Source organism: Oryctolagus cuniculus, chromosome 5 (genome assembly GCF_964237555.1).
Source record: "Oryctolagus cuniculus chromosome 5, mOryCun1.1, whole genome shotgun sequence".
Taxonomy (NCBI): Eukaryota; Metazoa; Chordata; class Mammalia; order Lagomorpha; family Leporidae; genus Oryctolagus; species Oryctolagus cuniculus.
Genome location: NC_091436.1, coordinates 17305093 through 17326928, shown reverse-complemented (window position 1 = coordinate 17326928; position 21836 = coordinate 17305093). Strand labels below are relative to the sequence as shown.

Here is a 21836-nt window from a genome sequence, read left to right as displayed (position 1 = left end):
GAGAGAGAGAGAGAGAGAGAGTCTGTGTTTCCCTTTTGTTGACCTTGATTGATACAAGAGTTTTAGGAAGATTCACCAGAATGATTGTCTTGCTACTGGATGGACCATTAGAAAGCCATTGCACTGGACTCATTTCCTGAAAGGGGGAGTAGCATAAAGCTAACAGGGACTGCTGCATGATAGCATTGTCACAGCCTGCAGATCTTACCTTTTTCCCTCTCCTGTAAGACTGGCCCCAGCACTTAGATGTCGCCAGAAGAAATGTCTCCTCAGTGGGCCACACTGCTCCCCCAACTGTGTCACTCCAAGTCATCGGTGCTAAGACAGGGCTGATGGTGGGCAAGGAGTAGAGCAGCAGAGACAGCAGGAAGCCCCAGGTGTCTCCTCTTCCCCCTCAACGTGCTCCCAAGCCCATCCCTCGGCCACAAATGCCCTCATCCAGTAGCTTCTCCGAATCCTGGGTCCTTGAAGTGTCAAGTAAGGACTAGTGCCTGCCTCCCGGGCATATGGAGACCATCACCATGATTTAGTTGTCTCTCCTCATCCATCAGAGATACTCCAAGCCCATACCTGAAACTGCAGCTAGGACCAAACCAAACACTGTGATTTTTCCTCTGTCTGCATACCTATGGCTTATTTTGTAAATCAGCTAGAGTTAGAGAATAATAAAATGGAACAATTATAACAGTAAGCCTTAATAAAAGTTGTGGTCAACACTCCCCTTGGGCCTTGAGGCTTCCCTCCAGTAACAGGAGGGTTACCTGAACAGGAGCACTGCCATACCTTGTTACCTTGGTAGTCATCTGACAATCAACATGATGGCCATAAAGCAACTCACAGGCAGGCAGTGCATACAGTGTGGGTGATGGAGACGCTGGCCAAAGCCGTGACTCACATGCTGCGTGGGAGCGATTGGGACCGCTGGAAACTTTATCATGCTACTCAAACAGCATGCAACTTAAAACTCATAAGTTGTTTATTTCTGAAATTTTCCACTTAATATTTTTAACTGGGGCAGGCACTTGGCACAGGGGTTAAGATGCCACTTGGGACACCCACATCCCATATCAGAGTGCCTGGGTGAGTCCCAGCTCTGCCCCCAATTCCAGCTGCCTGCCCATGCACACCCTGGGAGGTGATGGCTCAAGGTTGCATCTCTGCTACCCTCGTGGGATACCTGCACTGGATTCCCAGCTCCTGGTTTTGGCCTGGTCTAGTTCCAGCTATTGCAGGCATTTGGGCAACAAACCTGTAGATAGGAGATTCCTCTCTCGCACTCTCTCTCTCCCCTTCTTCCCCTCGGCTTTCTGTCTCCCTGCCTTTCAAATAAATAAACTTAAAAAATACTTTAAAACAGTATCAGACTGTGCTTGGTCTTGGGTGACAGAAATGGTGGAGAGTAAAACTGCAGATAAGGGGGACTACTGTGCTGCTTCACCAAATGCACTGTACATGAGCGAGGGGCTCTGCCCACTGCCACTGCAAACAGCAATGCAGGGAGCCGGCGGGGCATGCATGCATGCGTGTTAACTCCAGGTACTGGGAAGGGCGGTGATTAAGCTTCCAAGCCCCAGTCTCCTGTCTTTGAAAGGAAGCTGCCACCTGTCCTGTCAACCCCACAAGCTTATGGCAAGACCAAGTGTAAGGATGCTTTGAAGATGCCAAATGTCTGTTTCAGTCTCCCCGCAAATCTACTGTGGCCAATGTCTTCTGAGCACCACCCAGTCCCACAGCTCTGTCCCTCATGGAGACCCAAACAAATTCTAACACAGAGCACAAACTCAACATTGCAGAGGATTGAAGCACTGTATGGCCCCCTGCCCGCCTCCTTATTTTATTTCAGATCCTTATAATTTTCACAACCACACAGAAAGGAAAACATCAACAATAGCCAAAATGTATCCAGGTTTCTTCAGGGACAAAGGCCATCTCTGGAGCCTCTCTCACACCTTCTCCCATTTAAATTACACACACAGCAACTCTGTGAAGGAGGCACAGTCATCGCTATGCCCATTTTACAGATGAGAGAGTTGAGGCACAGAGAGGCTAAATAATTCCCTAAAAAGCCATCCAGGTAGCAACTAGCAAACAAGTAGAGCAAGAGCCCTTGAAATCCATCACCCACGGAGCCTGACACCCAGACCGGCCGGTGGGCGGCTGATGGGAGGCTTCGACGTGCCCTCCGCCCGCCCGACCGCCGCAGCGCCTTGATTGAAAGTCACAATCGCACTAGGTAGCTGGTGCCTTTAAGCACCTAATCTGGCCATCGCAAAGTTCTTCTCGCCTCTTTTCTCACTTTTACTTTCTGGAAGTAAAGGTCACCTGGCGCATTCCCCGAGGTGCTTAGGGTAAGGACGCCTGAAAACCCGGCGAGCTCCCCACTGTTGTCAACGTTTTATGGCCCCGGAGCTTCTGCGCCCGAGTGTGGACTTCCACCATCATCGCTGGGATGAGTTTAAAGCGAACACCTGGGAAATGGCCACGTCCAAGAGAGAGCTAAACCCGAAGACGCCGGGGAAAGGAAGAAAAGTGATGCGTCTGCGAAAACAGTAGCAGGGATTTTTTAAAAAAAAATTTTCCCCCAGAGGCTGTAATTTGACTGCTCGCTTTGGCAAGGCTCCAGAAAGACAAGGCCAAGTGCTTAGCAAATCTCTGTTTCTCTTTCTCCTGCCCCCTCCTCCTCTCCACCTTGCTGGGCCCCGGGGCCCCGGGGAGGCGGGACGAGCGATCCGCTGCTCCGGCCGGAGGAGCCGGCATCTCCGCGCTGGGAGGGGCCGGCCGGGCGCGGCCGAGCCGAGGAAGAGGAAGTCGGAGCCAGCGGCGGCTGCGGGGCGCTCGGGCCGCCCGAGCCGGCGCAGCGCAGCCCGCACAGTCCCCGCCGAGCGGCCAGCGCGGCCCAGCGCCGGGAGCCGCCCCTCTCCGGTAAGCGCCGCCCGGGCCTGGGCACCCGGGGACTCTTCAGGGATGGGGCCGGGGACCCTGGGACTCCGCAGGTGGGGGCGGGCGGAGCGCGGGGCCGGGGCCCTGTGGACCCCGTGCGCGCCCCCTCCTGGGGTGGAGTCCGAGGGTGTCGGGGAGCCCAGCGCCGCCCGGGTCAAGACGAACAGCGGCTGCCCCCAAGTCCTCGTCCTCCCCGCCCCCGGCCCTCAGCTCAGCCCCTGCGGCTGCACCGAGGAGTTGCTGCGTGGTCCAGGTAGTGTGACGACCCCCTGCCCGGGACCCCGCCGCAGCCACCCCGTGTCAAGTTCCCGCACTGCAGTGCGGGCGCCCCAAGGTGGGAGTTGCGGGGCCCGGGGCTGCGCGAGGCGCACTGGGCAGGAGCAGCCCTGCCTTCCAGAAAACTGCGCGCCCCGGCTCCGCAAGTACGATTTTTAGGGGTGTGTGTGACTGGGTGGGGGGGTAGGTGTCGGGAGTCCCGGGGGCAAACAGTGACACCCAGTCGGCTGCCGCTTCCATCGTCCCGGGGTGCGAGGACACCCGCGCTCTGCGGGGGATGCCGAGCCCGCCCCCTCTTTTTGTCCTCCGTGGGGTCCTGTCCTTAAACACTTAAGAGAAAGTGGTCCTGCCGGCCCGTCTCGTTCTGTTCCTGGGGAACAATAAGGCGGCGCTTTGCGGCTCACTGCTGCCCGGGTCGGGTTGTGCGGGGGAAGCCGGTCTTCCCCGCGCTGCGGCCCCTCGCGCTCCCCGGGTACCACCGTCAGGTGGCCGCGGCTACTGCACCTATTTCTGAAATCGTGGAGTGTGAGTCCCGTGGAAGGCCGTGGGATCGGGGGTGAATCTGGGCAGACAGCGTGCGCCCCTGAGAGTGGTGTGGGGGTTTGCAACAGATTGGACCCAGAGCTGTCTCCTGCTTCCAATTTAAGCCAGGAAGGAAACCACCATGTTAACTCTAGGTCAGATCTGCCCCGTCCTAAGAGTAATGCTGTAAAAAAAATAATTCTGCATATATATATATATATATATATAATATGCAGAGAGCGAGCAGTGTTAAAATCAGCATTCTCTGCTTCTCACTTTCTGTAGCTGGCATGCTGTTAAAGAATTGATAGATTCTGTATTCAAGTGCTGTAAGAACATCTCCAAGCTCACCAGAAAACTGTCCCAACTTTGCCGGTGATCGCTCTATGGGATCTTAGCAAGCTACCCGACCCCTGGTGGCCCAGGCCAGTTGGTTTCTACACCATGTCTGTGCACCGGTTTCTAGAGCCCAGGGCTCGCTGCTCAGCGGGCACCAACCTCCCCCATTTGTTCTGCAACACTCACGGCTTCCATGCCATAGCCTTGGGTTGCGCTTCTACAAAGCTTTGAGTCTGGAGTCCCCACCCCTGAGTTGACTTTTTGTCCTCTTTGAGGGCTAAGCTGCAGCCCCAGCCGAGGAGGTTTTCTTCTTTGGAGTTCTCCCACCTCCCTGGCTTCCTTCTCCAAAGGTCATCAAACGCAATCGCTGCCTGACCTTTTGTAGCTCTCCAGCGCTCTCTGCCCGCTGGCCGAGCAAAGGGAGAGTCGCACAGCCCGAAGTCTGCTATCCCCTGAACCAGTTGTTTTGCTCTGTCTTCCCCATGAGTTAGCTTTTCTTTAGCGCCTTTAGCAGGGGTGATTGTTAGCTAATACAGGTTCAGACACTTCCCTGGGAGCTGCCAGTTGTAGTTCAAAGAGGCTAAATGATTACTTCTTAACTAATTGATAGGAAGTGGTAACATACTTTCTCAAAAGCCAGGATTGCCTGGGCTGTTCTCCCCCTTTGAGGATATGACTTTGCAGCGATTGCATTGAACTTTAATAATTTACGATGGACACGTAAATATAGGAAATCCTTGCGTTCAGCTAGAGCTCTGACTCCTTTGTAAACTCAAAGCAAGCTCTAGGTCTGCACTCTGGCGCTTAATGGACACAGCGCATTCTTGGACAGTTTCTCCCCGCCCCTGCCATGGTTTCTTTGCTGGTGGTTGGTCTTTCATCTCTCTCTCCTCCTGGGGTGGGAAAGCTTAAATGGCTCTTACATGATTTAGCCTAGCCCCCACATCTCCAAGGTTCACAGAGTGTCAGTAGTTAACAAGTGCCCTGGAATTAGCCCACCTGGGTACGGGGCAGACTGCATCTCTCCTCAGTTCTGAGAGCTTTGCTCTTCTAAAGGAATTGGCTAGACATGGATTATACTGTAGTTACGGAAGGTAACAATCAGAGTTGATCACTGCCTCCAGATTTTCCCACCTTTCCCTATTTCTTCCCCTGTACATTTCTGAAGGTGTGGGCCTTAGCTCCCTGGAGCTGCTGAGTTAGAGAGTCCGGGGGCTGTGTTTGGCACATGTGGCGTGCTTTGAAGAGGATTGCTGCCGGTCAACAGTGGCTGCAGGTGTGTGATTCTGCTGGCGTGAGGTCATCCGCAGCTGTTGAGGGGCAGAGCTATGATTTAACCCAGGCCCGCTTCCCCGTGCCCTCCATTGCACTCCTGCAGGGCCACGGTTTTTAAATTAGATGTAGTGGTGCCCTGTAAGAATAGAAGGTCGTTTGTCTCTTTTGACTTGGGAAAGATATAGATTCTAACTCAGAATGTTATGTATTCAGGAAAGGATGGGATAGGCAGTGTTTTCCAGGCTCTCCATGCAATCTGGTGCTTGTGTGTGGCAGGCATCTCAGATACGAGTGTTTTGTCACAGGCAGGCATCAATCTTGCTTGATGAAATACAAAGCTGACCCTGATCCCCTTGGGCCATGCAGAGCCACGGGCGTCTGTGCCAAGTAGAACTTACTCAAGAGCTGGCTTTCAAGTGATGACTCCGTGCTCAGCTTTCTATTGTTCCTGTTCTTGCGAAGCAATGGGTGCTTTAGCAAGGAAGATGGAAATATAGGGCCAGTCACCCGGGCGATGGGCTTGGCATCCCCGGGGGCTGCAGAACAACTTGGAGCACACCTGAGTGATTCCTGTCCCGGTGACCAGGAGGTGACTGTAGACCTGGAATAGTCCTCATGTTTGACCGTGGGTATCTTTTCAATCTGTGTACATAAGGTTGCACCAAAAAAATGTTTTCTGCTAAGATATGAGTCAAGTAAAATTTTCCAAACCTAAACATCTCCCTTTGGTGGGTATTGAATTCTTGTTTAAGGGAAAGCTAAAACCCACCAGATTCATGGACCCCCAAGTGCACAACTCTTTTTCTTTCCCTCTGCCCCATACAATCTTCAAGGAAAGGCGACTTGGAGAGTGCTAATGTTAGGCTGAATCTAAAAAAGAAGAAGAATTCCAGCTACGCCCACTTGTAATAACTGATAGGAGGAGAGTCAGGGTTTTCGTGGGTCTTTAATTAAGAAAGTTGTTTTGGTAAGCCTTCATAACCAGGATGCTGCGGCGTCTGCGGCAGCCTCCTTGCGCCGGTGTTAGAAAGTTCAGCCTGGTTGGTGCAACACTTGGCCAGAAGCTAACAAGCCCCAGTGTGTGCAGAAGGACAGCTTTTTAAAATGCCAAGGAAAAGCGCTACAGTGGGCACTAAGCTTAAATAATAGCTAAAACTGTAGAATTCTCAGTTATACCCTCAGTTAAATTCCTCTCAGAACTGTTAAATCCATAAATCATCATACTACTAAATGAACTCTGATATTTGAAGTGGTAAATAGATCTAGTGCTGTGTGTGTCTGCTCACCATAAGCACCAACTTCAGTAGTCTGGGACTAAGGAGATGAGAAAGGGACTCATGGAAAGAAGTCCAGGATCCGGGAGGTAGCAGAGGATTTCCTGTAAGAAGCCAGCTGGGGAGGATTCCAGGCTTGGGGGTATGCCTCTGTCATGTGCTCTTCGGTTTGGAGGATTTTTGCTTGTTTGTTTACAAGCCTTGAATCTGTAAATGTGAATATTTGTTTGCAAGCCATACAAAAACAGACTGCAAGCTAGACTTGGCCACCCGCCGCAGTTTGCTAACTCTGTCCTAGGTGAACCATTCTGTATTTGTAGTTGCCTTCAGTGTTTTTGTGGAGATCCTGAATAACAGATTTCATAGTGACTGCCCTATATCAGGACTCCTATGTCACTCCTTGTCCTGGTCGTCCTTGTGTGTTTTCTGTTTACATGGGGCCTTCAAGTCTCTGTTAAACAGAGCAGTCCGTTGGCATCAGAATGCGGTGCCTGATTTCAACATTGTGCCTTGAGTTAGATGCTGAGTGGGAGGGAAGCTTGGCTGGCTTCGAATAAAGCCCCCCTTGAAAGTGAAGTGATCATTGGTGACTGCATATGAAGTGATGTGCAGACCCTGAGCATGACGCCTGAGGCTTGTACCTGCTCTTGCACCTGTGCGTATACCCTGTGTCCCTTTTAGAGCCCTAGGTGGGCTGTGCTGTTGGTCCCTGCGGGTGGGAGCCTCCCACACGATGTGTGAATGCATCTTCCCTGGAGCCTTTCCTCATTGCGTTGGGCAGATGCAGGCACCTCTGTCTTGATGCCTGCATGGAGCTTTATTATTAGTGGAGCCTTCAGAGTTTCAGAGGAAGGTGGTGATCTCCCATCGACAAAGAGTTCCTTTGCATTGTTCCTCTTGGCAGCTTCATCTTGCATAGAAACAGAACCAAGCACAGAACTGGTCCAGGTCCTTGAATGTGATTCACAGTATAATTTGGTGTTTATGGGCTTTGGGGTCAGGCTAAGCCAAAGGTAGTGCTGGCTTCTGCACTCACCTGCTACAAGTTCTCCCATTTTTAAAGTAGCTAAAAAGAAGAATGACCATTTAATTGCTAGGAATAAATAAGGTTTTCCTGTGTCACACATTTAGTTCTGGGTCTGATGAGTAGTAATTGCTCAATACTCATTTGTATTCATTCCAGAGCTGTTTATTGAGATCTTCTTATGCCTAGAATAATGCCTGACCAACACAAGAGAGAGGCCTCCTTAGAGATGTGATCAGCAAGATGGGGGAATCAGAGTGATGGGTGGGTTGCCTTCAACTGGTGGTCCAGGAAGCAACACTTGAACTAAGACTTGAATGATAGTGGTGGGTTCCTGTTTCCTCAGATCTAAGATCCCTTTGAAATGCACCATTTTTAATGTGACACCACATAAAATCTTTGTAGAAAGAGATGCTTTCTACAAAGTTGACACCACTCCCTGTAGGATGGATCCAAAAGTTGTGAAACCTGTGTATCTTGGCATCAGTGAAGTATGTTCCTACTCATGCTCAGTAAGTGCCTGTTGCATACATGAGTGTTACTCTACATTTGCATACAAGACCCTGCCACGATGGTTTACACTGTGGCTGAATTTCTCTCCTCTGTGTCTCAGCTCTGGGATGTTGAATGGGACCTGGCAAAGAGTAGAAAAACACATGGTAAATAGAAGTCTTGTAAGACATGTATGATCTAATGTGTTTTTAAAATAAGAAAATAGTTTTAAACATGAAGTGACCAGAGGGCATCAGTCAACCCCGTGTGAGCTCTTGCAGAGGGATAATTCCTTTTGGCAGCTGTCTCCAGAGATGTGTGAATCCTTGATGCACAGAAGTGCCTTCCTCGGGGCACTGAAAGCTCTCAGGGCTGACTTCTTCTGTTTCCTAGATTTAATTTCACATAAACGCTCGCCCTCCCCTGCCTGCCCGGGGGGCTGAAGGTCCTGTGATGGAGCTGATCCTTCCTGGCAGTGGAATGGAAGGGGCTCCATTTCAGGGCAGCCCCCTGCCTGCTCTGGCAAGCCTCAGGGTTTTCCCATTCTGAGCTGAGTTCTCTTCCAATATTTCCCCTCCTTCCTCTCTGCTGAGAGAGTGAAACACTGCTGAAGTCTTAGCTTTTCTGACCATGCTGTAAACTCTGGGTCCTACTCAAGACCTTTCTTCCATACCCAGTTTGGATCTTCCCCTCTCCCTCTCCCCCGCTCCCCCTCCCCCCCTCTCTCTCCATCTCCAGCTCTCCCTCCTTCCCCCCAAGATTCCTTTAACTTCTGTTTCCGGATGACTCAGTGGGAATGTTGACAATGCTTGGCTATTTCTAGTTGCAATCCAGGGTGCCTCCATGCTGTTCTGATTTTCCTTCAACATGTCACCCATGTCCCCGCCTGGCACACCAGCCTTCTTCACATGGGGAGCCTGTCCTTCCATCCGCTCTTCTGGAATCTGTATCTTCAGGGTGCTTGTCGGCTCCTTCCTGCTCTTCCAACTCTGCTACTGAAGCCAGACCAAAGTCCCCTTCTCGCATGCTGTCCAACAGAGGAGTCAAAGCCCGCATCTTCCTGAGCTACCTCCTTCCTCCCTGCATTGTCCCATGTGGGTGAAGGCCCTCACGTCATTGGAAGGCTTCAGATCAGACACCAACACTGGCCCAAATAGGCATCTCTGGACACAGGTCCATGTAAAGGAAAAGGCATTCTTGGGCATTCCAGGGGATGGTTTAAGGCTGCCTCCTGTCTGGGACCAGCAAGTTGGTTGCAGTGGGAGTGGGGGGGTGGGAAGGAGTGATGAAGAGGTGAGGCCACCAGGAAGCAGGGAAGGGCCCATCCCCAGCCGTCAGCGTTCCGCTCCCCTGGCTGCGTGATTACAGACAGTCCTCAAACCCTGACATCTGTGTTTCTCTGCTGTGCTGTGAGTGGGGAAACACTGTAATCTGAGCATAAATATACCGTCCAGCGTTTGTCCCCTTTAACCACGTAAGCCTGTTATTAGTCTAAGCATCTGTGTTGTGCTAACATATTATAGCTGCCTCCAAGGGTGATGTGTTTGCTGCTCTGAAGTAGCTTACCGTTCACATTTTCAGGTGTCTCACTTTGCAGATTGGAAACGACGCACACACGGATGAAGGAGCGTGAGTGAGTCGTGACGCAGAATCCAAGGGTCACTGAGGGGTGGCGGGGTGGGGGGTGGGATATTAGGAAGATGGAGGCTTTAAAAGTTAAGGAGTCGTGAGGGTGGGGCTGTAGCAAACAGGTGGGGCATGGTGCATGGAAGGCCGACTACACCGGGCTGTCAGGGAAATAGCACCGGGACGCACTGGGAGCTTTTGGAGTGGAGTCGTGGAGGGAAGTCGTGGTGGTCTTGGGTTGTTTTTTTTTTTTTCCATTTCTCTTTACTCTCCTTAATATAAGTGCTATTTCTTGCTCCTCCTCTAACAATTAAGTGGTCAGATTCAACTCTAAAGAATGCCATTTAATCTCAGGCCTTAACGGTATCTGACCTTGAAGCCAACACCAAGGAGGTATGTGGAAGTGATGATAGGGTCCTGGTGGAGCCCCTGTAGTCCATAGGTGCGCCCCATCACCAGGGAGCGCTACCTCCACAGGGACATTCCATAAAGTGTCACCGGGAAGCTCTCTTGCTTCTTGTTTCTTCTAGAGCTTGTCTGAACCGGAGGACAGTATTGTAATTATCTGTATGTTGAGTGTGATGAGTTCCATGATAGCAGTGACTTTCAAAATCCAGAATGTTCCTGCGGAGCAAGAGGAGGCTGGTTTGTTTTGTTTTGTTTTGTTTTTTGTTTTTTGTTTTTGCTTTTTTGTTTGTTTTTTTATTTTTTTATTTTTTTATTATTTTTTGACAGGCAGAGTGGACAGTGAGAGAGAGAGACAGAGAGAAAGGTCTTCCTTTGCCGTTGGTTCACCCTCCAATGGCCGCCGCGGCCGGCGCACTGCGGCCGGCGCACCGCGCTGATCCGATGGCAGGAGCCAGGAGTCAGGTACTTCTCCTGGTCTCCCATGGGGTGCAGGGCCCAAGCACCTGGGCCATCCTCCACTGCACTCCCTGGCCACAGCAGAGAGCTGGCCTGGAAGAGGGGCAACCGGGACGGAATCCGGCGCCCCAACCAGGACAAGAACCCGGTGTGCCGGCGCCGCTAGGCGGAGGATTGGCCTAGTGAGCCGCGGCACCGGCCAAGGAGGCTGGTTTTGCTTTGTGATCTATCACGTACCATGGTGCAGTGCTCCTGTAGTTCAAGCAGTATCTGGGTAGGAAGTTCATGGGAGTTTATTCTTAATTTCTTTAGAAATAAAGAAGAACGTACATTTTACTACTAGCTGAAGACATAATAGCTAGCAATAGGTATTCTAAGATTCTTTTTGTATTTGTATTATGACTATATGTAGAAAGCATACCTACTCTTTTTTAACAGGTAGAGTTATAGACAGAGAGAGAGAGAGAGAGAGACAGAGAGAAAGGTCTTCCTTCTGTTGATTCATTCCCCAAATGGCCGCTATGGCCGGCGCCACGCCGATCCGAAGCCAGGAACCAGGTGCTTCCTCCTAGTATCCCATGTGGGTGCAGGAGCCCAAGCACTTGGGCCATCCTCCACTGCCCTCCTGGGCCACAGCAGAGGCTGGACTGGAAGAGGAGCAACCGGGACTAGAACCGGCACCCATATGGGATGCTGACACCACAGGTGGAGGATTAACCAAGTGAGCCACGGTGCCAACCCCCATACCTACTCTTTAATGAGAAGATTCATATTTGATACCTTGATTTGCATAATATATATAACAACCAAATTAAGATTTTCTTCCTTTCTTTGCTTATAGCACCAAACCAAGCACTGGTCCTAGGGCATGAATTATGGGAAAAATGGTGTGCTTGGAAAGGATGTTTTTCTTAGCTCTGAATACTCAGATGAAATGTGGGAAGGATAGAATAGAATTAGGCAGTCTGTGTGTCAGTGGGAAGTAACTTGTAAATACCTTTTAGAGTAGGCTTAAAACTGTATAATAAAGATAGTGCACCTCATTCATAATAAGCCCTTGATAAAGAATGGCTATTTTATGTCTGCTGAGTGGCACATTTAATTTGTTTCTGGTTGACACATAGTATCTGTGCATACTTCTGGGACACAATGTGGTGTTCTGTGGCTGGATCAGTAAATCGGTGGGGAAACAGCTGGGAAAAGCCACCTGGGTGCTGGAAGAGCCTTAAGACTCCTGAGGCAAGAGTCCATGGTGGGGAGGAAACACATTTTTTATTTGTTTTGCTATAGTAGGGACCCAGTATTCATTGTACCTGGAAACTCAGATTAGAATTAATCTATTCAACAAATGTACGTAAGCTCTGGAGAAACAGTGATGAACAAACCAGACCAAACGCAGAGTGACCATGTGACCAGGCGTGGGACGGGACGGGGTGGGGTGGGGTGGTCAGAAAGGTCTACCTGAGGGGGTAGTCTTGGGGCCAAGGAGGTGCTGCTCCTGATGGATCTGAGGGAAGAACGGTCTAGGTGGGGAGAGGAGCAAGTGTGGAGGGCCTCAGAGAGACAGCAGCTTCAGGAGTGTAGGTGTGGAGTTGGGGGGACGTAGGCGGGGCTGGGTTGTTAGGGCTGCACAACGTGAGCGTTCTTTGCCATCAGCGTGGGATGCCAAGCTGGGAGGGCGTGAGCTGGAGATGAACATCGCCTGAATACTGCCCACTGAACACTCTGGCTGTCGTGCCGAGAACTGTAGCGGAAGGTTCTTAGCTGGAGCTGTTGGGAAGCTATTGCCGTGGTGCAGAGAAGGCAGCTGGCAGAGAGGAGAAGGCGCAGCCCGGTGTGATTCAGAACTGGAGCGCCAGCGAAGACACTGCAGCTCGAGGTTTGGCTGGGGGGCAGGGCCGCTGTTTGCTCTGCCCTCCTTGCTGGCTTCTCCGTGCTCACTTGCATCTCTCTTTCTCCTTTGGCTCCCCTGAGCAAAGTCACCACACTGCCAGAGATGCTCTGTGGGTAGCCAGGAGGGATAAGCTCACCTGCTCCCACACCGCCAAGCGCTCCTTTCCTTCAGCTCTTGGCATTCCTGTTACCTCTGTCCTAGCACTTAGGGTGCAATACTTTCCCTTCTAATTAAAATGATTTGAGAGGCAGCGAGACAGAGAGAGAGCTTTCATCTGCTGATTCGCTCCACAAATGCCCACAAAGCTGGGGCTGGGCGGGAGCTGAAGCTGGGACTGGGAATTCAATCTACATCTGCCACATGGGTGGCAGGAACCCAGTCACCACAACCATCATCACTGCCCTCCAGAGTTTGCATCGGCAGGAAGCTGGAATCGGAACCAGACACTCCAGTGTGGGATATAGGAGGGTCTTAACAGTGAGGCTAAGCACCCTCCCCTGATGTGATACCTTTGATAGCTATTTCCTTTTTTCTTTTTAAAGATTTATTTATTTATTTGAAAGGCAGTGTTACAGAGAGGCAGAGGGACGGGGGTCCTCCATCCACAGGTTTACTCCCCAAATGACCATAATGGCCAGAGCTGGGCCAATCCGAAGCCCAGATCTCCCTCTGGAACCCCCACATGGGTGCAGGGGCCCAAGGACTTGGGCCATCCTCTGCTGCTTTCCCAGGACATAACTGAGATTTGGATCAGAAGTGGAGCAGCTGGGATTCGAACTGGCACCCATGTGGGATGCTGGCACTGCAGGCAGCGGCTTCACCGGCTATGCCGCAGTGCCGGCCCCAAAAACTATTTCATTGTCAGCCTTCCCTTAGCAGACTTCATACTCCTTGAGAACAAGTGTGTGAACAAAATAGTTTTCCTTCTACTGGTCAAAATGATCTTTAAGAAAATTAAGCAAAGAGCAGCAAACTCAGTTTTCACCAATTACTTGAACAAAAATCCTAAGTAGGAAGGTAAATATTTAAATGAAAAAGAAGATGAGGAAAGGAGATAAAAGGAGATAAAAGGAGACAGAAAGTCCAGAAAACCCACCAGAGAAGTAAAGAAGCTGTTAACACTTCATAAAGGTTTCTTTAGGAAGTGTTTTCTTTCAAATGTAATGAGAATCCAGTAGTTGTATTGGTTTAAAAGTGTTTGGGTCTGGAATTGCAGTGCTCTGTTAGTACGTGTGTCCACGCATCCCTGTCACTGGTTTATAGCAAACTTGCAAACTCAACGGGAGTTGTGTTTATTCTGGAACAGAACTAGCTCTCAACGAGGTCTCTCTAATGTTCCAAACCCTTTGAGCAGCTTGTGCGTTTCTAGGCAGGCTATCAACCCTTGGCCAAGCCCATAAACATGCCTGATTATGTATGGGAGAGCATCTGAGGCCTTGGGGTAAGGAGCGGATCTCCTGGGGCACAGAGATCGGGCCAGAGCCGTCGTTCTGCTGTCCCTCGAGAGCATGGTCCCTGGCACACTGGTGATCTGTAATCAGTTGTTTCACTTGGATTCTGGTCCAAGTCTCTATTTCCACTGTCAAGCGGAGTTCAGAGGTCTGGTGTTCAATGCCGGTGTGCGGCTTCTGGGTAAAAACCTTAATTCTAGGTTGCCAGTTTAGAAATGTGAAGACGAGGTTGAGAAGTCTGTATTTATTATTCTCATATTCAGAATTCTTACTAGGAAGAAAAAAGAATATGGCATAACTACATGGCGGTGGGGGGGGGGGTGCTTTAAGAAGTCCTATTACTGCTGTGTGATTTATAAATTCATTTTGTTAAGACAAATCTCCAAAGGAGCAATTCATATTCAAAGAGAATGGATTCTGGCGGCCTTGTTTTAGTTACTGTGCTGTTTAAAAAGTAATCAAATGGTGTTTCCCTTAGAGTATTCTGATTGGAAATTTCTGGCTCAAATAGGCCTTAATGTGTTTCAAAAGAAGGCAAGAGGGAAACTATAATGGGGCTGTCTGAGCCTCCCACCCTGTTCAGAAACCTGGGATCTATCAATTTGGCTTTCGCACAGCTGACTTGGTCACCCCCTCCCCACAGCGCTGCACTCGTAATCTCTATTTCCAGACCTACCTCTAACTTCCTGGCCTGGTTTTCCCCCCAGCCTTTTCCAACTCTTAGTTAATAGCCCAGCCATTCAATGGTCACAGCAAGCCGTTTTCCTTCCCTTTCCTGCCTCTTCCAGTCGGTAGCAATAACTCCTTAAATAGTTCTCAATCCATATTCATTTACTCACACCCCTTCCTGTCCTTTTCGGCTCAGTCTCTTGCCTACAACAGTTTGCTGGGCCAGCATTGATTGATGTTTCCAGAACACAAACCTGACCATTGAATGCATTTTAACATGAGCCTATTCTAATGGCTTAGCTCATAGGCAAGGGTGACAATGGAACTTAAGGCAGAGGTAAAAGTCCTGCTGAGAAAGCCTTAGTGTTTCTCTGGTCCCACCCTCCTGTCAAACTTCAGGTCCCATCCGCAGAGGAAACCGTGTGGCCTTTGTCCCCAACACATCCACCATATTAGAACTTGTCACAGTCTTCACTGTTTGCTACAGGTCCTCCCACTTTGTTCCCTCCCTGGATGACCAGGGTAGGTTCTAACAGGTCTCCTTGTGTGCACTTTGCCCCCTACTGTCTGTTTGCTACACAGCAGCCAGGTGGTCCTGTTCCTTGTTAGCTCAGTCTCCTCTGAGGGTTTTCCACCTGGCTCAGAGCCAGGAGCATGTCCGTGGGGCAGCCTGTGAGCCCCTTCCAGTCCGGCCCCTGCTCTGTCATCTCGCTCCTGCTGCTCTCCTTACTCACTCAGCATAACCTTGCTGGCCTCCATGTTCCCCACAATTCCACACGCCAGCCTCAGATTGTTCCCCTCTGCTTGGGACATTCTTCTCCAGACTTCAGAGCCTGACTGTTCCCCGCTCAAGTGTCCCCTTAGCGAAGAAGGCTTCCTGACCCCGCTATACCTTGCCAGCCGCGGCCTTCTGACCATCTGACCACACCTCCTTGTGTGCATAGTGTTTCTCAACTCCTCGCAGAGGGTGTATTTTTGAGCATCTGTCCTGCTGTCCCAGAGACGGGGACCTTGTGTTGCTCACCACTGTATTCCTAGTGCTTTAGAACTGCCCAGCAGAGAGAGCACCTTAAACCTTTGTGACTAAATCAGCGTCAGTCCAGCAGTTGCCATCTCTTGGTTCTGAGTCAGTTATGCTATATTCTGAGTGCTGGGTGTCTGATTCAGTTATGCTATATTCTAGAGCAGAGAGCAGCAGCCCAAGGGACTGGGGGTGGATGGGCCGTGGTGGTGGTGGGAACAGAAGGGATGGAAAACCTCCCCTAAGACTCCCTCTTCCTCACTCCTGCCCTCAGACTCCTGGGCTTCTAAGGAAGCTTCTCTAGGCAGTCTACTTACCTCTTGGCTGAAGAGCCAGCTCTTACCCTGTGTTCTCAGTAATGTGGTTTGGAAGGTAAATCTGTAGACCCTGGAACCAGACTACCTGGACTCAAGCTGAGTTTCACCACTTAGCGTTGACATGACCTTGCACAAACTGTTTAGCCTCTTCAAGCCTAGAGCACCATCTTACAGATGATGGAAATAATACTACTTCCTGGGGTTATAATGAGGGCTAAATCATCCTCTAACATGTGTGCAGAACCTAGTCCTCACAGAAAAATTTAGGCTAATGTTAGCTATTATTCCATCAAAATTTCTGTGAAATTCAACATCTTTCAAAAAAACCCCAAATCTTCTTTCTCAGAAAACCAAGTGTCTTTCGGTTACCATTTTATTAAGTTCCTTGTGTATTAATTTCCTACCCTAATGTAGGCTATCGGCTTATCCATGTCTCATATGAGAAATAAATTTTGTATGCTTGTACAAAGATTGAGATATTTATCCACCCATTTCTTACCTCCTATGGCTGGTGTGATTGACACACCGTAAATTACTGTTTGTTGTCTTTCTAAGCTCCTTGGTGGAGGAATTCATCATTTAATTAAGGAGATTCCCAAACAGCCATAAGTAGAGGAAATAATATAATGATCCCCCACATACCCATCTGCCAGATTCAGCAAGTATAAGCATTTTGATGATCTTACATCACCTGTTTCCCCTCTTTCCTACATCCCCCACTTTGGAGTAACAAAAGCAAATCTAAGGTTTCATGTTATTTTGCCCACAGATATTTCAATATCTATTTCCAGCTGATAAGGACATTTTTCTTGATAGCCATCACAAAATTAACACACCTAATCAAAGTGGCAGTGGCTCCTTAATACCAACTGGTCAACCGGGACTTTGTCCATAGTCAAATTGCCATGTCAGAACAGGATTTTGTTATTTTATTTTTGGATTTTTTGCCTTTGGTCTCTTTTGTTCACTGCCATGTCCCAGGTACATAATTGACATTATAATGTTTGAATGGATGACTGAGTTGTGTTCTAAAAATTTGTCCTTAGAAGACAGTTCTATAAAAAAAACATTATAAATGGTGATTGTAATTTTTTAAAGTTTATTTATTTACTTGGTTTATCATTTACTTGAAAGGCAGAGGTACAGAGAAAGAGGGAGAGAAAGCTGTCTTCCATCCACTGCTGCACTCCCCAGATGTTCACAATGGTAGGGCTGAGCCTGAAGCTCCATCCCAGTTTCCCACTTGGCATCCAAGTACTTGGGCGACCTTCTGCTGCTTTCCCAAGCACATTAGCAGGAAGCTGGACAGGAAGTGGAACTGGCACCCATATGGGGCCGGCATCACGGGCAGAGGCTTAACCCACTTCACCACAACACCAGTCCCTGGTGGTGACTGTGGTCCTGAGCTAATGTAAGAAAGCCCACTTGACTCATGAAGCAGCTTAGGCATGGCTATGTCTCATGTTTATGAGTGTGTAGGACAAACAGCAGTGCCTTTGAGTGAGCCGCTACCTTCAGAGTTTTAGCTGGGATAGGCTGGAATCTGACTTTCTGTGTCAGATGGGTCTGGAATCCCGCTGCTTCCACCCTTCTTGAACAGGGAATGAAAGTCGCATGGTTCATACTGGTAGAATAGCGTGCACTGTCTTATAACTATGAACAGTACTGTTTGTCAGCTAGTTCTGCATTTGTAAAATGGGAGACAGTGGGGAACTAGAGCATAGGATTGTTATGAATGTATAGCAATGGTAGACAAAGTGTTATCCTGTGCTTGGCTTTCAGCAGCTACTTACTGGACAACTGTGGTCTTTCCCTTGTCACCGAGCCACTGTTGTTGGTCACCTCCAAGCCAGAGTGGAAAGGCTCCCAAAGGTAGCTTGGGGGCAAGGAGCTATCAAATGGAACCTCATCCTCAACACTGTTACCTCCTAGGCCTCTCTGCCCCTGTATCTAAACTCTTGCTTTCTCTTTAAGGTTTTGTTGTGGTCACTGTGGATTAGCAAAAGCACTGTTGTCATTTTACTTCGGGTCATTACCTTTTGACAGCTAGTTAAGGGTCAGTTTGATGAGGTTCTGAGTGTTAGAACAATTTAGTTTTCTTTTGTGGTATTGAAAGGATCAAAAAGCAATGCCTATAGTTCTGACTTCTTTTTTCTAGTGAACACTGAAGGGGGCAATGAAAAATAGGTTCTATGCTACCCCGGGCATTTGGGGGGTTACTGAAACCCCTAATGAGAGACTGAATTATTTTTTTAAAGGTTTACTTATTTATTTTGAAAGATTATAGAGAGAGAGGGAGAGACAGAGATCTTCCATCCACTGACCCACTCACAAGATGACCACAATGGCCAGAGCTACGGTAGGTCAAAGCCAGGAGCTAAGAGCTTCATCCAGGCCTCCTACGTGGATACAGAGGTTCAAGCACTGGGGCCATTTCCCATTGCTTTTCCCAAACCACTAGCAGGAAACTGGATCGGAAGTGGAGCAGCCGGGACTTGAACCAGCGCCCATATGGGATGCTGGCACTGCAGGCCGAGGCTTTGCCTGCTATGCTACAGTGCCGGCCTCTGAATGACGGAATGACGCTTCACTTCGTATTGAAGTAAGGTTGCTGCAGCCTCAGTGGGCTCCTTCCTATGTGTTGAGGCTGCAGCTAGTCTTGTTGGGAACACACTGGCAAATGACTTCACGTAGCATGTCCAGATGCGAGTTCTGCCTCACTCCCCGACATCCACAAGGAGCGGCTCTGTCTTTCCTAGACCCTGGCTTGCTCAAGGCAGGAGAACTGGTGGTATATTTGAGGTGAAGAGAGCTTTGGATAACCTACAACCCCAATCCCTCCCTGGGACCGAGGCTACAGAGCCTCAGCCCAAGCTCTGAGGATCTTGTTGCGGAGCACGCCCCACTGGGCGCTTCTCTGCTTCAGAGTCTGTGCCCCTCCCCTCCCCCCCAAACAGACCCAACAGGTCGCCTTGACCTGGAGATCTCTGCTCACTCTCCCAGGGCCTGCATCACCCTCTGAACACTGGCCTCTGCTTTGCCTGTCCTTCTCCTCCCTCACGGCCCCTTCAAAAAGTTTATGGAAAATGAGATTTAAAAATAAGGGGCCAGCCATTGTGGCCTAGCAGGTAAAGCCACCATCTGCAATGCTGGCATCCCATATGGGTGCCAGTTCAGGTCCTGACTGCTCCACTTCCAATCCAGCTCCCTGCTAATGACTTGGGAAAGCAGCAGGTGACGGCTCAAGTACCTGGGCCATGCCACCCATTTGAGAGACCCGGAAGAAGCTCTTGGCTTCAGCCTGGCCCAGCGCTGGCTATTGCAGGCATCTGTATCGTGAGCCAGTGGACATAAGATCTCTATCACACACACACACTCTCTCTCCCTCTGTCTCTTTAACTATAACTTTCAAGTAAATAAATAAATACGTCTTTAAAAAAAAAAAAAGTAAGTTTAGGGGGAGCAGCTCTTTAGTCTAGTGTTCTACATTAGAGTGCTTTGGTTCATTTTCTGGCTCCGGCTCCTGACTCCAGCTTTCCACCAATGCAGACCCTAGATTGCAGTGGTGGTTGTTCAAGTAATTGGGTTCTTGCTGCCCACGTGGGAGATCTGGATTGAATTCCTGGCTGCAGCCCCAATCCAATGGGAAATGAACCTGTGTATGACAATGTTCTCTCTCTCTCTCCCTCTCAAATAAATTTTGAAAATTTAAGTTTATTTTGGTGCAACGAATTTGAAATCCATGGATACAAGGGTGTAAGTCCATGGAAAGAAAAGTGAGGAAAGGTAAAACAGTGACTTAAAAGAGGAAGAAATTGGCCTTTTCCTCACAGAACTGAGTGGAGTCAGGGCTAATAGGTGGCTTTCAGCAACTTGGGATCTAAGCTTCTTCCATTTTAATGTCCTGAGGGCTGTCCTGTTAATTTGGGACAACCCTATACCCAGATAAAACCATAACTTCTGGGCTGGCACCATGGCTCACTAGGCTAATCCTCTGCCTGCGGCGCCAGTACTCCGGGTTCTAGTCCCGGTTGGGGCGCTGGATTCTGTCCTGGTTGCTCCTCTTCCAGTCCAGCTCTTTGCTTTGGCCTGGGAGCGCAGTGGAGGATGGCCCAAGTGCTTGGGCTCTTGTACCCGCATGGGAGACCAGGAGGAAGTGCCTGGCTCCTGGCTTCAGATTTGCACAGCACGCCAGCCATAGCGGCCATTTAGGGGGTGAACCAACAGAAGGAAGACCCTTCTCTCTGTCTCTCTCTCTCTTTCTCTCTAACTCTGTCAAAAAAAATTTTTTTTAAATTAAAAAAAATCACAGCTTGTGTTGTAAGGAGAGTGGCAACTTGGGGACCCACTCATTCCTGAGAAAAGAGGAAAGGACCATGACAAGATGTGCCAGGCAGAGGTGGAGTGGCTCTGGCCACGCTCTGGACTGGACTAGACTGCTGAGGGGCCCAGCCCACCTGGGGTTGATTGTGGTTCTGGTTGGATGTCAGGGTGTCTTCTCTAGAGGAAGAAACCATTTCCAGGTTTAACATGTGGGGGGAGATGTCCCCCACATGCACAGATCAGTATCAGATGCCAGTGTTTAACAACTGGGGATTTCCAACAAACACTTCAGTTTGCCAAGTGTTGTTTCCTGACAAGTTCAAGAGCATTTTTTTTTTAAGTACCAATTTATGTATTTTTTGACAGGCAGAGTGGACAGTGAGAGAGAGAGACAGAGAAAGGTCTTCCTTTTCCATTGGTTCACCCTCCAATGGCCGCTGCAGCCGGCACGCTGTGGCCGGCGCACCGCGCTGATCCGATGGCAGGAGCCAGGTGCTTCCTCCTGGTCTCCCATGGGGTGCAGGGCCCAAGCACTTGGGCCATCCTCCATTGCACTCCCGGGCCACAGCAGAGAGCTGGACTGGAAGAGGAACAACCGGGACAGAATCTGGCGCCCCTACTGGGACTAGAACCCGGTGTGCCGGCGCCGCAGGTGGAGGATTAGCCAAGTGAGCAGCGGCACCTGCAACCAATTTTTTTTTTTTAAAGATTTACTTATTTGGCTGGCGTTCTTTAGTCCTGGTTAGGGTGCGGGATTCTGTCTCGGTTGCTCCTCTTCCAGTCCAGCTCTCTGCTGTGGCCCAGGAGTGCAGTGGAGGATGGTCCAAGTGCTTGGGCCCTGCATCTGCATGGGAGATCAGGAGAAGGCACCTGGCTCCTGGCTTCGGATTTGCACAGCACACTGGCTGTGGCGGCCATTGGGGGTGAACCAATGGAAGAAGACCTTTCTCTCTGTCTCTCTCTCTCTCACTGTCTAACTCTGCCTGTCCAAAAAAAAAAAAGATTTACTTACTTATTTGAAAGTCAGACTTACAGCAAGCGATGGTGAGACAGAGACAGAGAGATCTTCCACCCACTCACCCACTGATTCACCCCCCAGATGGCTACAATGGCCAGGGCTGGGTCAGGCTGAAGCCAGGAGGCTGGTGGTTCTTCTGGTCTCTCATGTGAGTGGCAGATGCCCAGGCACTTGGGACACACTCCACTACTTTCCCCAGGCCATTAGCTCAGAGCTGGATCAGAATTCAAGCAACCAGGAATCAGAATTCAAACAACTGGTGCCCATATGGGATGCCAGCTTTACCTGCTATGCCATGACACCAGCTCCAGGGGCATTCTTTTCTGGGGAGTAAACTCCTGAAGACCTTGGTCATCTCAGGACGCCAGTCACTCATGGGACATCAGGAAAGACCTGAGCACTGACGGGGAGTGCTTGCCTCCTTTGCATCACATTTTGGAAGAACGTGCTCATTGGACAAGGAGGTGGATGGATGAGACTGGCCGGGAGGACTCCATGTTTGGACTGAATT

General features: G+C 49.8%; 1 protein-coding gene across 8 annotated transcripts in view; it reads left to right on the top strand.

Moving 5' to 3' along the window:
• Window positions 1-2721: 2721 nt before the first annotated feature.
• Window positions 2722-21836, top strand: part of PLEKHG1 (pleckstrin homology and RhoGEF domain containing G1) — a 229386-nt gene continuing 210271 nt past the window's right edge. For 3 of the 8 annotated variants that reach the window (XM_008263681.4, XM_051854241.2, XM_070073417.1), the window contains exons 1-2: window positions 2796-2922; window positions 9724-9775. The gene's annotated coding sequence lies outside the window, so the exon portion shown is untranslated. Of the gene's footprint in view, window positions 2923-3068; window positions 3194-9723; window positions 9776-21836 lie in introns of those variants that run through there. The other 5 variants (XM_008263680.4, XM_051854240.2, XM_070073416.1 and 2 more) reach the window with 3 other exon arrangements.